This window comes from Meriones unguiculatus, chromosome X (genome assembly GCF_030254825.1).
Source record: "Meriones unguiculatus strain TT.TT164.6M chromosome X, Bangor_MerUng_6.1, whole genome shotgun sequence".
Classification (NCBI taxonomy): domain Eukaryota; kingdom Metazoa; phylum Chordata; class Mammalia; order Rodentia; family Muridae; genus Meriones; species Meriones unguiculatus.
In genome coordinates this window covers 78,017,726-78,029,914 of record NC_083369.1, presented here as the reverse complement: position 1 = coordinate 78,029,914, position 12,189 = coordinate 78,017,726, and the positions used below count along the sequence as shown (strand labels likewise).

At 44.4% G+C, this 12,189-nt stretch overlaps 1 pseudogene; it reads right to left on the bottom strand.

The window, feature by feature from the left end:
- Window positions 1–5,798: 5,798 nt before the first annotated feature.
- Window positions 5,799–8,872, bottom strand: LOC110543876 (homeobox protein Rhox5-like; annotated as a pseudogene).
- Between the last annotated feature and the right edge of the window lie 3,317 nt (window positions 8,873–12,189).

Below are 12,189 nucleotides of genomic sequence, written 5' to 3'. Positions count from 1 at the left end.
TCTGGCTAAGTTGCTCAATCCCCATTCAGAAAGGCAAAGAGGATGGACATCAGAAGAGGGAGAAAACAGGGAATAGGACAGGAGCCTACCACAGAGGGTCTCTGAAAGGCCCTACCCTGCAGGGTATCAGAACAGATGCTGAGACTTATAGCCAAACTTTGGGCGGAGTGCAAGGAATCTTATGAAAGAAGGGGGAGATCGTAAGACATGGAGCATACAGGAGCTCCACAAGGAGAGCAACACAGCCAAAAAAAATCTGTGCCCAGGGGTCTTTTCTGAGACTGGTACTCCAACCAAGGACCATTCATGGAGATAACCTAGAACCCCTGCACAGATGTAACCTATGGCAGTTCAGTGTCCAAGTGGGTTCAATAGTAATGAGAACAGGGACTGTCTCTGACATGAACTCAGTGGCCTGCTCTTTGATCACTTCCGCCTGAGGTGGGAGCAGCCTTACCAGGCCACAGAGTAAAACAATGAAGCCACTCGATGAGACCTGTTAGACTAGGATGAGAAGGAAGGAGAGATGGACCTCCCCTATCAGTGGACTTGGGGAGGGACATGAGTGGAGAAGAGGGAAGGAGGGTGGGATTGGGAGGAGAAGAGGGAGGGAGCTACAGGGGAGATAAAAAGTGAATAAATTGTTATTAATAAAAATAAAAAGAAAATGAAAAAAAAAGAAAGTCTTTATTCCAGCTGGCTGGGACCACACCCAATCATTCAGAGAAAGAGGTAACAATAGACATTTTCAACCTGGAGAAAGCATCAATGAGTGTCAGCCGAAGAATGCCATTGTAGTCCAGTTCAGCACCCATTAGAAGAGATCTTACAATTGGTCCAGGATTATAATATCCAAGAACATCAGCTAGATGTCAGGTCTCTCTGTAATTGGAGGTTGAACATCAGGGACAGTGTCATCTATGGAAAGAATGTTATTTCTGAGGGCTGACCATTCCCTGTTGAGGAAAAGCTGAAGGAGGTCATTATTTTTATGATAGGGCAGGTATTTTTATGAAGTATCACCTGTCTCAGCATTTTGTAAATATCTTCTACATCACCCTTTTCTTGATATAAGAAAGAGCTGAATGGCCCATAGGAGGGAAAGAAAGAGGATAGGCAGGATTTCCAGGCAGAGAGAAGAACTCTGGGAAAGAATCAAGCATGCGGGATTTGCCAGCCAGATGCACAGGAAGAAACCTCTCCAATACTGAGGAGAGGTAAGGAGCCACTTGGCAGAATGTAGATTAGTATACATGGGTTTATTTGAGTTATACAAGCTAATTGGGAACAAGCCTAAGCTAAGGTCAAGCTGCATATTAATAAGATGTCTTCATGTCATTACTTGGGAGGCTGGTGGGTAGAGATAATCCAGTGATAATTGGCACCTAACATGGCAATAATTGGAGCCAAATGTGAGGTGGTAGGTCATAGTGTGATATCTGTGGCAGAGAACAACACAGAACAGATCCTCCATAGCCATTAGGCTATGCCAGTTTGCCCAAAAAAAGTTGCAGTAACCTACCTATATTAACACATACTCAAAAATGTTCAGTAAAACTGGCATATTCGAGAAGGTTGGGTGAATTGGCTGTACAACAACTTGATCCTTGGACAATGAATGGCTCAATTGTTCGGGAAGCATACAGTATTCTCTTTATTCAATGTTGAAAGTCCTTTTCAATTTTGTCAGCTATTGCCTAGGAAATGGACTGAAAGATTAAATAAAATCCAGCTTTTCATCATTTGTTTGCTTATGAAGGAATCTGAATGATGCATTTTCCACCTAAATACTTTTCTAATTTTTAGGGCTTTGTAAGCTTTGACATGTTACCTGCTTCATGCTTTCCGCTAATAGATGGCTTCAGTGGCTTTAGTCTCTGATGTTTATAACAATAAAACACAGTGTTCTTGAAGCACTGGGGAAACAAGTACATTTTGAGTGACAATAATGATAATGCTTAATATTTTCCATGTCCACCTTCATCTTGGATGATAACCCACTAGAACCACCAGACTAGCCAGCTCACCTTCCTCCTTAGCATCCCATGGCTACATCACATTGCCAGGGATGTTTACATCACATCATTCATCAGATAGTTCTCTGTCAGGAAGGAGGTGTAAATAGCCTGCCATCTCATACCTACTATGGGAAGAACCAAGCACCAGGTTTTGTGGAAGTTCCACATGACATCTTTTAGCACAAGAGAAACACTGCCTTTTATGACAGTATGCAGCCAACAAAACAAAAAAGACACTGAAGTTCTTTTGCTTATGTATTTTTCAGCCCCAGAACATTAGCCTTGGAAATTTAAAGGACATACACTCTGAAGCACAGGACTTAACACTGAAGGACCACATGGTCTTGGACTTGACCTGACCCTTCAGGGCCCCTGGCTGGTAGAAAGGGCAGTCTGGCAACTCATGTCCTATCCCAGAAGGCTCCTTCTGTCTCTATCCCTCTGCCTCAGGGCAGTACCGTGCTGATGCCTGCACTCTTGGCTTGCTCTTCATTCCAGGATCAAACTTCTCCAGTGCATCTCCTTCTGCGGCAGCTGAGCCACAGGGACAATGACTGCTTCCCTTCCTACTCTGACTGACCTGCCTGGCTTCCCTAAGGTACCCCAGGACCAAATCTGTAATTGTATCGGTGTTTCAGGCTTAAGAGCACAGGTGGCCCCAATTCAAGAAGTCCTGTGGTTCTGGATGCCAGGCAAGTAGATGAGGTTGAGCTGCAGAAGGGCTAATAGTCAAATTAGCATAGTCACCTTGTAGACTAAAGAGAATGACAGAGTCAGTTAGTGACTATTGCCTATTCATAGTCTAATAAGCAACAGGCCCTGTTGAAATTGTTCCCCCTTGCTGTCTCACTAGTAAAAGGAACAAGGCCTGTCTATGACATGAACTCAGTGGTTGGCTCTTTGATCACCTCCCCCTGATGGGGAAGGCAGCCTTCCAGGCCACAGAAGAAGACAATGCAGCCAGTCCTGATGAGACCTGATAGGCAAGAGTCATATGGAAGAGGAGGAGGCCCTCCCCTATCAGTGGACTGGGGGAGGGACATATGGGGAGGAAAGGGAAGGGAAGGTAGTACTGGGAGGGGCTGAGGGTGGGGGCTACAGCTTGGATACAAAGTGAATAAAGTGTAATAAATTTAACAATAAATTAGAAATAAAAATTATATATATTAAGTAAAAATAATTTAAATATATTACAAAGGAATAAAAAGAATGTAGATGCTGAAATCTGAGGTCAGGTAAGACACTGGACTCTAAAGGTGAGGAGATGCGGGAACATCTACCACCTCTATCACACTCTCATCCACAGTCTCTGTGATCACTGGTTGAATTTGTTGCCTTTTTCTCAGCTTCATTGTCTACCAGTTTAAATAGTCTAATTTCTACTGCGAAGAAACTTCTACTTGGAGAAAAGAGTCCAAGCTCTACCTATACTGTGTCTGCCTACTAGTCAGAAAGGTTATTATTCACCCAGAGTTGAAAGAAGCATTACTCTCCTGACAGTGAAAACTGGCCCTCATTTTCAGAGGTAAGTAGAGTGGACTAAGGTAGGTAAGTAGAAAGGGGGAGTATCAACAATTGAGAGGAATGACTAGATACTTTGGAAGTTTCTATGCCAGACCAAAAAAAAAAAAACAAAAAAACAATTAGATGGTATGGACAATTTCTAATTGACAGGGGCATAGCATCCAGGTACTCAGAACATTTAGCAGTGAACCCACCAATAGGCAATCAATTGATACGAACAAATCTAATAGTAGAGGATGGTGGGCATCTTCAGTGGCTTCCAATGAAGACTGTAAAGATTATAATGCCCTTCATTCCAGGTACAGCAGTAAGAAGTACTGTGACTCTTTCTCACTGGGTAAAGGGATAGACAGGGATAGAGCAATAGATAGATTAGATAGATAGATAGATAGATAGATAGATAGATAGATAGATAGATAGATAGTTGTAGATAGTTGATAGGTAAATAGGTAGATAGATAGATGATATCAACTGTTTTACTTATAGTGGCAGAAAGAGGATGGGACAGATAAATTTATCAAGCATACCTCCATGATCCACACCGAGAAAAGGATGAACAGTTTGTTGTTGTTGATACAAATAAAGGTCATATACAATTCTAGAAATGATAATCACAAGCAGTGTCTCTGTATGTACTCCACCAGTATTGTACTGTTAGCAATCACTGCTTATTAAAATGTACTTAATTAAAGTTTAAATAAAAATAATAACTTGCACAAAGGGGGGGGAGGAAAGAAACTGTTCCCCCTTAGTCCACTAATGCAGACAGCAAACATTGTTTCCTTTTAGAGCACTCTTGACATTGTTGTTCCCCCTTTTTCCACAAGGGGGCAACAGGCCCTCTTGGCTTAGACCCTTTTTGTGTGTGAGGGGGCAAGAGGCACTGATGACTTTGTTGTCACTTGCCTTTTGTCTGTCGGGGGCAATAGGCTCTCTTTACTTTTTCATTCCTCTTTAGTCTGGGGAGGGGGCCTAGGCAGACAGTCTTGAACTTGTCAATCCTTTTGTTCTTGAGGAGGCAGCAGGCACTATTTTTTTGTTCATTCCCCTTTAATCTATGAGGAGATGACAAGCACTATTGACTGTCATTTCCCTTTTGTCCACAAGGTGGTGACAGGCTCCCTTGACAGCGTTGTATCCACTTAATCCATGAGGGGGCAACAGGCATGCTTGGCTTCCACGTTTGTCCAAAGTTCAACAAGGGGTCTCTTGCTGCGACTGGGCTGAACTTTCACCAGTAGCCTCTCTTGGGCTTTCCTTGGGGACTTCATCCCTGCCACACACTGCCAAGCCTCAGCTGTTCTCCATGACCCCTGCATGCTTCCTAAACTACCAATACCTGAGTGATTCTCATATAACCAAGTTCCTCTGTCAGAATGAGGTACAACCTTGGCGGGGGAGGGGCACTGGAATACAGCTTGCATGTGCTGTCTCTGAGGAAACACTTACCAGAAGATTGCACTTCACTGAGGCCGGTCTCTTCTTAAGGACCACTAATTTCTCAGCTCTTACTGACCAGCTTCAACTGTCCCAACAAAACGAAGGTAATAGTTCTGGTATATTTTAAATCAAGCTGATTCCTCAGTCACAGCTAAGCAGAACCACAGATTCTTAACTCAGGAAAGCAAATGGCCCTGATTGAGTCATTGAGGGACTCTCAAACACATTCTGAAATATCACTAGGCAGCCCTCCATCATCTGCACTGCTCTCAACATTGTTATCACCCAAGCTCCCACAGAACAGCTCACCAAGCTTTGAACACTCAGTGGGTTCCTCACCAAAAGTTCCAGTGTCCTTCCACAATCAGTCATTCCACATATGGTCAGGTCTGTCACAGCAACACCCCATTTTCCTGGTACCAATTTCTGTCCTAGTTCAGGTTACTATTGCTATGATGAAACAACGTGATCAAAAGCAAACTGGGGAGGAAAGTATTTGGCTTACACTTCTACATCACTGTTCATGTGAGAGCAGGAACCAGGAGGCACAGAGGCCTGCTGACTACTGACTTGCTTCCCATGGCTTCTTATACTACCCAGGACCACCAGCCCAGAGCTCGCACGACTCGCAATGGACTGGGCCGGCCCATGTCAATCACTGATTGAGAAAACGCCCTATAGGCTTGCCTACAGCCTTATTTTATGAAGGAATTTTCTCAGTTGTGGCTGCCTCCTCTCCAGTGACTCCAGCTTATGCCAAGTTGACATAAAACCACCCAGGACATGACAAAACGGGGATGACAATGTCTAGAGTGCCTACTGCCCCCTGTTGAACAAAAGAGAAAAGACAGAATCAAGATTACCTGCTGCCTTCTGGTAAAGGGGTACAACTATGTCAAGAGTGCCTGTCGCCCCCTAGTGGACCCCAGGGGATTGACAATGTAAAGAGTGCCGTGGACTCTGAATGAATAAAAAAGAAAACAAAAAAAAAAGGAAAGGAAACATGCCTGCTCCTAGATAGGGTGGGGGAGAAGGTTTATTGTACATAAAATAAAGACATACCCAAAGTCAGCATGTCCAGACTGACCTGTGCCATTTGGGGAGAGGGGAAAGGGAGGGAGAAGGGAGAGAAGAGAGAGAGGGGAACCAGGGGCAGCATCCAGGAGGCCTAAAGGTACAAAAAGGCTGGGTAACCAAAATAGTTGGAGTATACAGGAAACTCCCCTGAGCTGAAGAGCCCAGGGTATGGGGTGGGGTATGCAAGCCAGGAAATAGGTAGAAACTGAAGGATGCTGGGAGAATCTGACAGCAGAGTCCACTTTGATATGGTAGATAGACACACCTCAGCCCTTTGTCCCAGGTCTGAAACCTAACAGACTTTTCTCAAAGGCTAAAGAGAAATAATAATGTCGAGTTGCCAGGACAAAGACAGAGGTGGATCTGGGACTCTTACTCCATACAGAACCGGGTTTGGAGCCTAACAGGCTCTACGTGGTCACCACTTAGCTATTCTCACTGCCCTCACCCCACCTCACAGCTCATCAGAGCCGCCTTGCAAGCAGGCACCTCCAGCAGTGCTGAGCTCACTATCAGAGAGCCTGCCCACCTTCCAGTCATTTACAGTGTTGTAATGGACTTGCAAATAGTAGCAGAACTGAGCCCCATCGGGGAAAACACTGATTATCAGCAGGAGTTTATCCTGCCCTTCCTTGACATACAGTGGCAGGGTGAGTCAAAGGCAGCACAATGACAAGGTGACAAAGGAGAAAGTGCAGGTCAGTGTAATCCATCACCGAAGTACTTTCGGCCCTTCTGTGACGTGTAGGAATTACTGAAGGTGACTCAATCATGCCATGTTGTGAAAGGGTACCTTTCTGTCATTCTGTTTAAAAGGAATTTACATGATGCTAGAATCACTAAGATATTTACATCACTGTTTTAGTAATCACAGGGGAAAGGGGACATGCATATTGAGAATGCACCTCTTTATTGATGAAAGAATTGCTGAGAAGTAAGGGTTGTCACGGCAGCATATGTGGTCAACATGTTGGTGGCACAAGAAGAGGCCATCCCCACCTTGCTGTGGCACAAGGATGGCACTCAAATGTTGCGCTAAAATCTTCAGGGAAAGGTGCTGTGGGGAGTAGATACTACACCTGTGATCCTTCTCCTAGTTCTTCTGTACCTGACTCACCTAATCTTAAACTAAGCCTACATTCAAAAGGATGAGTGGCTCAGTTAGTACACTAAAAAGCATGCCAATAAAAAAGCAAACAGAAAACAACAAAAAAACATGTACCTTTGTACATAACCACTGAGGTTTTCATTGATTTTTTTTTTTTTTGTAGGTACTAGGGAATGAACCTAGAGCTTCATGCTTGCTAGGACAAGTGCTTTATCTCTGAGTTATATGCTCAAGCACATCAGTGAAATCTTAGACCATACACAAAGAAGCCCTTCATTTTGTTTTCATATGCCAGGGCTTTCTGACTCTATTTCATACCCACAGACTTTTAAGTTCCTCCAAAAACCAAGAGACTCCATCCCAACACACCGACTTCAACATATCTAGGGCAAAGGTGTCTCAAGACTTCAGACGAGTTTTAAAATGGCTGTCCTGCCAAATCGCGTTTTTTCAGATTACTGACCTGCACTCTGGACTCTCTTACACCCATACATTTCAAAAGATCATTCCTAAAAGAAAAAAAAATGGCACATGTCCAGTATGTGGTACCATGGATGAAATAAAATAGGCAAAGCCTATTTCACATTCTGTTTTAAATGTTTGCCCCATGAACACCTCTTCCTGCCCCCAACAGTGTTTGTACCATCGGCCTTGAGGCTTAATTTGCCCAGAGTTCTCACACCATTATGACCCTGTACCAACTTTAAGAGGAAGCAAAAAAAAAAAAATCATTAAGCAGAACAAAATTGCAAACAAATGTAGAACCCCACCCTGCGCTTTTCCAGTCAGACCTCAGGCTTCTCTCGCCTGCCCTATCAGGGCCTTGAATCTCTCCAGTTTCCAAGTGGACTCATTTAAATATAGGAAGAAATTAGTTTCATTCCCAATTGCCATAGCTTCCACCATACCCTCAAACCTACCTGCAGGAGGAGTGGGTTAGGCAGTCTAGAGTTTCGAGGTGGCTTTTATATCAAGAGGGCATGTGAGGTCCTTAAGAGAGAGACAAAATTCTCCTAGAACTAGCATGTGTTCCCTGAAAACTGGGCACCAAGCAGGGAAATCTGCTTACCTTGATGGGGCATTGCAGGAATTACTGCATTGAAGAAGGGTCTCCAATTGCTCCAACTGCCAATTGGGGAACCTAAGGTGGTGGAGGGCCATCTGTTATCCCTAGGCTTCACACTCTTGTGGCTCTCAGTGCCCTCAGCAACCGGCTCACATTGTTCCTGCTCCAAGCCACTACCAGTGGTGCCATCAGCCTCCGGACCTTAGGACCAGTGGTTATTCCCATCAACCTTAGGACCTGGAACACCAAAAGCAAAGTGGCCTTTTCCTCCTCCATTTAATTTTTCTTTTTAGCTTTCTGTTCCCTCTGCTCTGATTCCAGGCTGACCCAGTGCACCTTTCTCCTCTCTTCTCTCTCCAACTTGAAAGAACATCTCTGCCTTCATATCTGAAAAAGAGAAAACACAAAGACATCAGAGCTCAGTCTGCATGGAAAGGTGAGACAAAGCAATGGAAGCTCCAGATAGAGCTGACAATGGGCACTGGCACTCCACTCACTTCTACGAGGACACATATGCTTCCTGTGGCTCACAAAAATACCATTTCAATACAGGTACTGACCGTGCTGTTCTTCCTGGACCTCCCTGAGTCCTAGGCTGAGTAACCAGGTGATATCGTGGCTACAGCTTTGAGACTCCATACCCTGAATATCATCCATAACGAAGTATGCCTCTGCAGATTCAGAGCTGGAGCATGTGGTGTCCCTGGGAACAATACAGTATCTGTGATCCTCAGCCTGGAAAGGATCGCCTAAGGCCTATTTCAAGTTACAATGTATCCAGTTCCAGGCTTGTCTTTGCTTTCTGCTCACATGCAGTTCCTGTGGGCCGAAACTTTGAGGTACACAACTGACAGCAGTTTAGGGATGTAATGTGCACCGTGTGCTTGCAAGAAGGAGACAGGTAGTGGGTATGTGGGTGTGCAGAACATGGTGTGCCAAGTTACTTAGATCAGCTGACTACACTAGCCTTGGTAAGATATGCAGTTAGGCATAAAGGTCTCCGGAAATCAAACAAGGTCTTTCTTCACCTCCGTTTGATTCACTCTGTACAGTTCAGCACCAACACTTTTCTCACCAAGGCTCATGCAATCAGCTGACACAAATGTTCACACGCACCTACCATGGCCACATAGTAAAGTGACTTTTGAATTATTGCTTTGAAAAGCAGTATTCCCCTCAAGATGTGAGTGGGCAGATGCTGCCCATCCCTGCTTCACACTGCAGCCCCTCAGCACGCCTTTTCCCGTGTGATGGACCTAGATGCCGGATGATTCTCATTGTCTTCTCTTGTTCAGCTGGGAATGCAGGAGTGATCTTAAAGGACAGAGAGGAAGATGAGGAAGGTGTATGGTATAAGCTTGTGTAAGGAGTTGGGACAGTGGTAGCAGCAGGAAGAAAGAGAAGTAAGAGGGGAAGGCCATAATGGCTCAACACTCACAACAGGAACCATGAGGACAGTGGCCCTAGCAGTATCAACCCAGAGACACGTCTGGCAGCAAAAGGAGCCAATTCCTGAGTGCATAAAGAGTCTACACCCTGAGGACACACAGCCTCCCCCCCCCCACTATACTGGGTTCACCTAGTCATAGCTACAGGAGCTGGAGAACTGTCTCCAAGAAAGTCACTACCCACAGCTTGTGGGCACAGTTAGCAGATTGCACTGCCTGGTACCCAGTTGGCAGGGAGCATGGGCTGGTCCAGCATGGCCTTTAACTGTACATGTCCCTCCCCCTTGCCCTGAAATGAAAGCACCCACAGGACTCCAGGCTGCCCGGCCCCCTCCTCTAAGCAGTCGGGAGCTGGATTCAGAATGGGAGCCTTGTCAGCTGGCAGAGAAGGTGCTTTCTTCTTGATTTTACTGAATCAAGTTGGAAAGCTTCAGGTAACGCCTAAAGCCTATTACTATGAATAATATACTCTAAAAACTGGGATGAGAAACCTCAGGGATGGGTAGCTGAGAAAGAGGATGAGTAGGGTCTGATTTTGTCTCAAACTTTTGCTAATTTTTTGCTCTTTTGTTTGTTTTTGAGATAGGGTTTCGCTGTGTAGCCTTGGCTGTCCCGGAGTCATTTGGTTGACCAAGCTGTCATTGAACTCACAGAGGTCTGCCTGCCTCTGCCTTCCTGAGTGCTGGGATTACAGTGTGTGCCCAGCTTTGCTAAATATTTAATATTTGCCTTCCCCCTCTCTCTTGTTATCTCCTTTCTCTCTGTCTCTCTCTCTGTGGTGTGTGTGAGCACACATATGTGCATCATGTATGTGTGTGTATATCCTTGGAGGTTAGAAGAGAGTATCAGATGCCCTAAAGCTAGAGTACAGGGAACCCCTCACTGAATCCAGTGAGCCTACTGACTTGGAAACTGGGTACTCCTAACTGAAGCACCCAGTTAAGATATATTTTATTTTTATTTTTATTAATTACAGTTTATTCACTTCGTATCCCACCTGTAATTCCCTCCCTTTTCCCCTCCCAATCCCATCCTCCCTCCTTCTTCTCCATCCGTGCCCCTCCCCGAGTTCACTGTTAGGTAGGTGCTCCTCTACTTCCATCTGATCCTATTCTATCAGTTCTAATCAGGAGTGGCTGCATTGTCTTCCTCTGTGGCCTGTCAAGGCTGCACCCCACTGAGGGGGAGGTGATCAAAGAGCAGGTCACTGAGTTTGTGTCAGAGACATTCCCTGTTCTCATTACTATGGAGCCCACTAGGACACTGAGCTGTCATGGGTTATATCTGTGAAGAGGTTCTAGGTTATCTTCATGCATGGACCTTGGTTGGAGTATTAGTCTCAGAAAGTACCCCTGTGTCTAGAATTTTTGTTCTGTGTTCACCTTATGCAACTCCTGTCTCCTCCAGGTATTTCTATCTCCCCCTTCTTTCAGAAAATTCCATGCACTCTGCCCAAAGTTTGGCTATGAGTCTCCACATCTGTTTTGATACCCTGCAGGATAGTCTTTCAGAGGCCCTCTGTGGTAGGCTCCTGTCCTATTCCCTGTTTTCTCCCTCTTCTGATGTCCATCCTCTTTGCCTTTCTGAATGAGGATTGAGTATCTTATCCAGAGTCCTCCTTCTTGCTTAGCTTCTTTGGGTGTACAGATTTTAGTATGTTTATCCTATATTATATGTCTAATACCCAGCTATACCACTCCTAGGCATATATCCAAAAGATGCTCAAGTATACAGAAAGGACATTTGCTCAACCAGGTTCATAGCAGCTTTATTTGTAATAGACAGAAGCTGGAAACAACCCTGATGTCCCTCAGTTGTGAAACGAATACAGAAATTGTATATTTACACAATGGACTATTACTCAGCAATTAAAAAACAAAGAAATCATGAAATTTGCAGGCAAATGGTGAGAACTAGAAAATATCATCCTGAGTGAGGTATCTCAGAAGCAGAAAGACACACAGGATATATACTCACTCATAAGTGGATATTAGACATATAATGTAGTTGGATCTAGAAGTAGCACTATTCCAAATTTTCCGAGAAAGCACCAGATAGATTTCTAAAGTGGAAGTATAAGTTTACATTCCCACCAGCAATGGAAGAGGGTTCCCCTTTCTCCAAAGCCTCTTCAGCATGCGTTCTCACGTGAGATTTTGATCTTAGCCATTCTGATGGATGTAAGGTGAGATTTCAGGATCATTTTGATTTGCATTTCTCTGATGACTAAGGACACTGAGCACTTCTTTAAATTTTTCTCTGCCAATCTATATTCCTCTATTGAGAATTTTCTGTTTAGCTCTGTACCTAATTTTGTAATTGAATTACTTGATTTGTTGCTGTTTAACTTCTTGAGTTCTTTATATATTCTGGACATTAGCCCTCTGTCAGATAAAGGGTTGGTGAAGATCCTTTCCCAATCTGTAGGCAGGCGTGTTGTTGTGATGACAGTGTCCTTTGCTTTAGAAAAGCTTTTCATTTTCATGAGGTCCCATTTATCGATTGTTG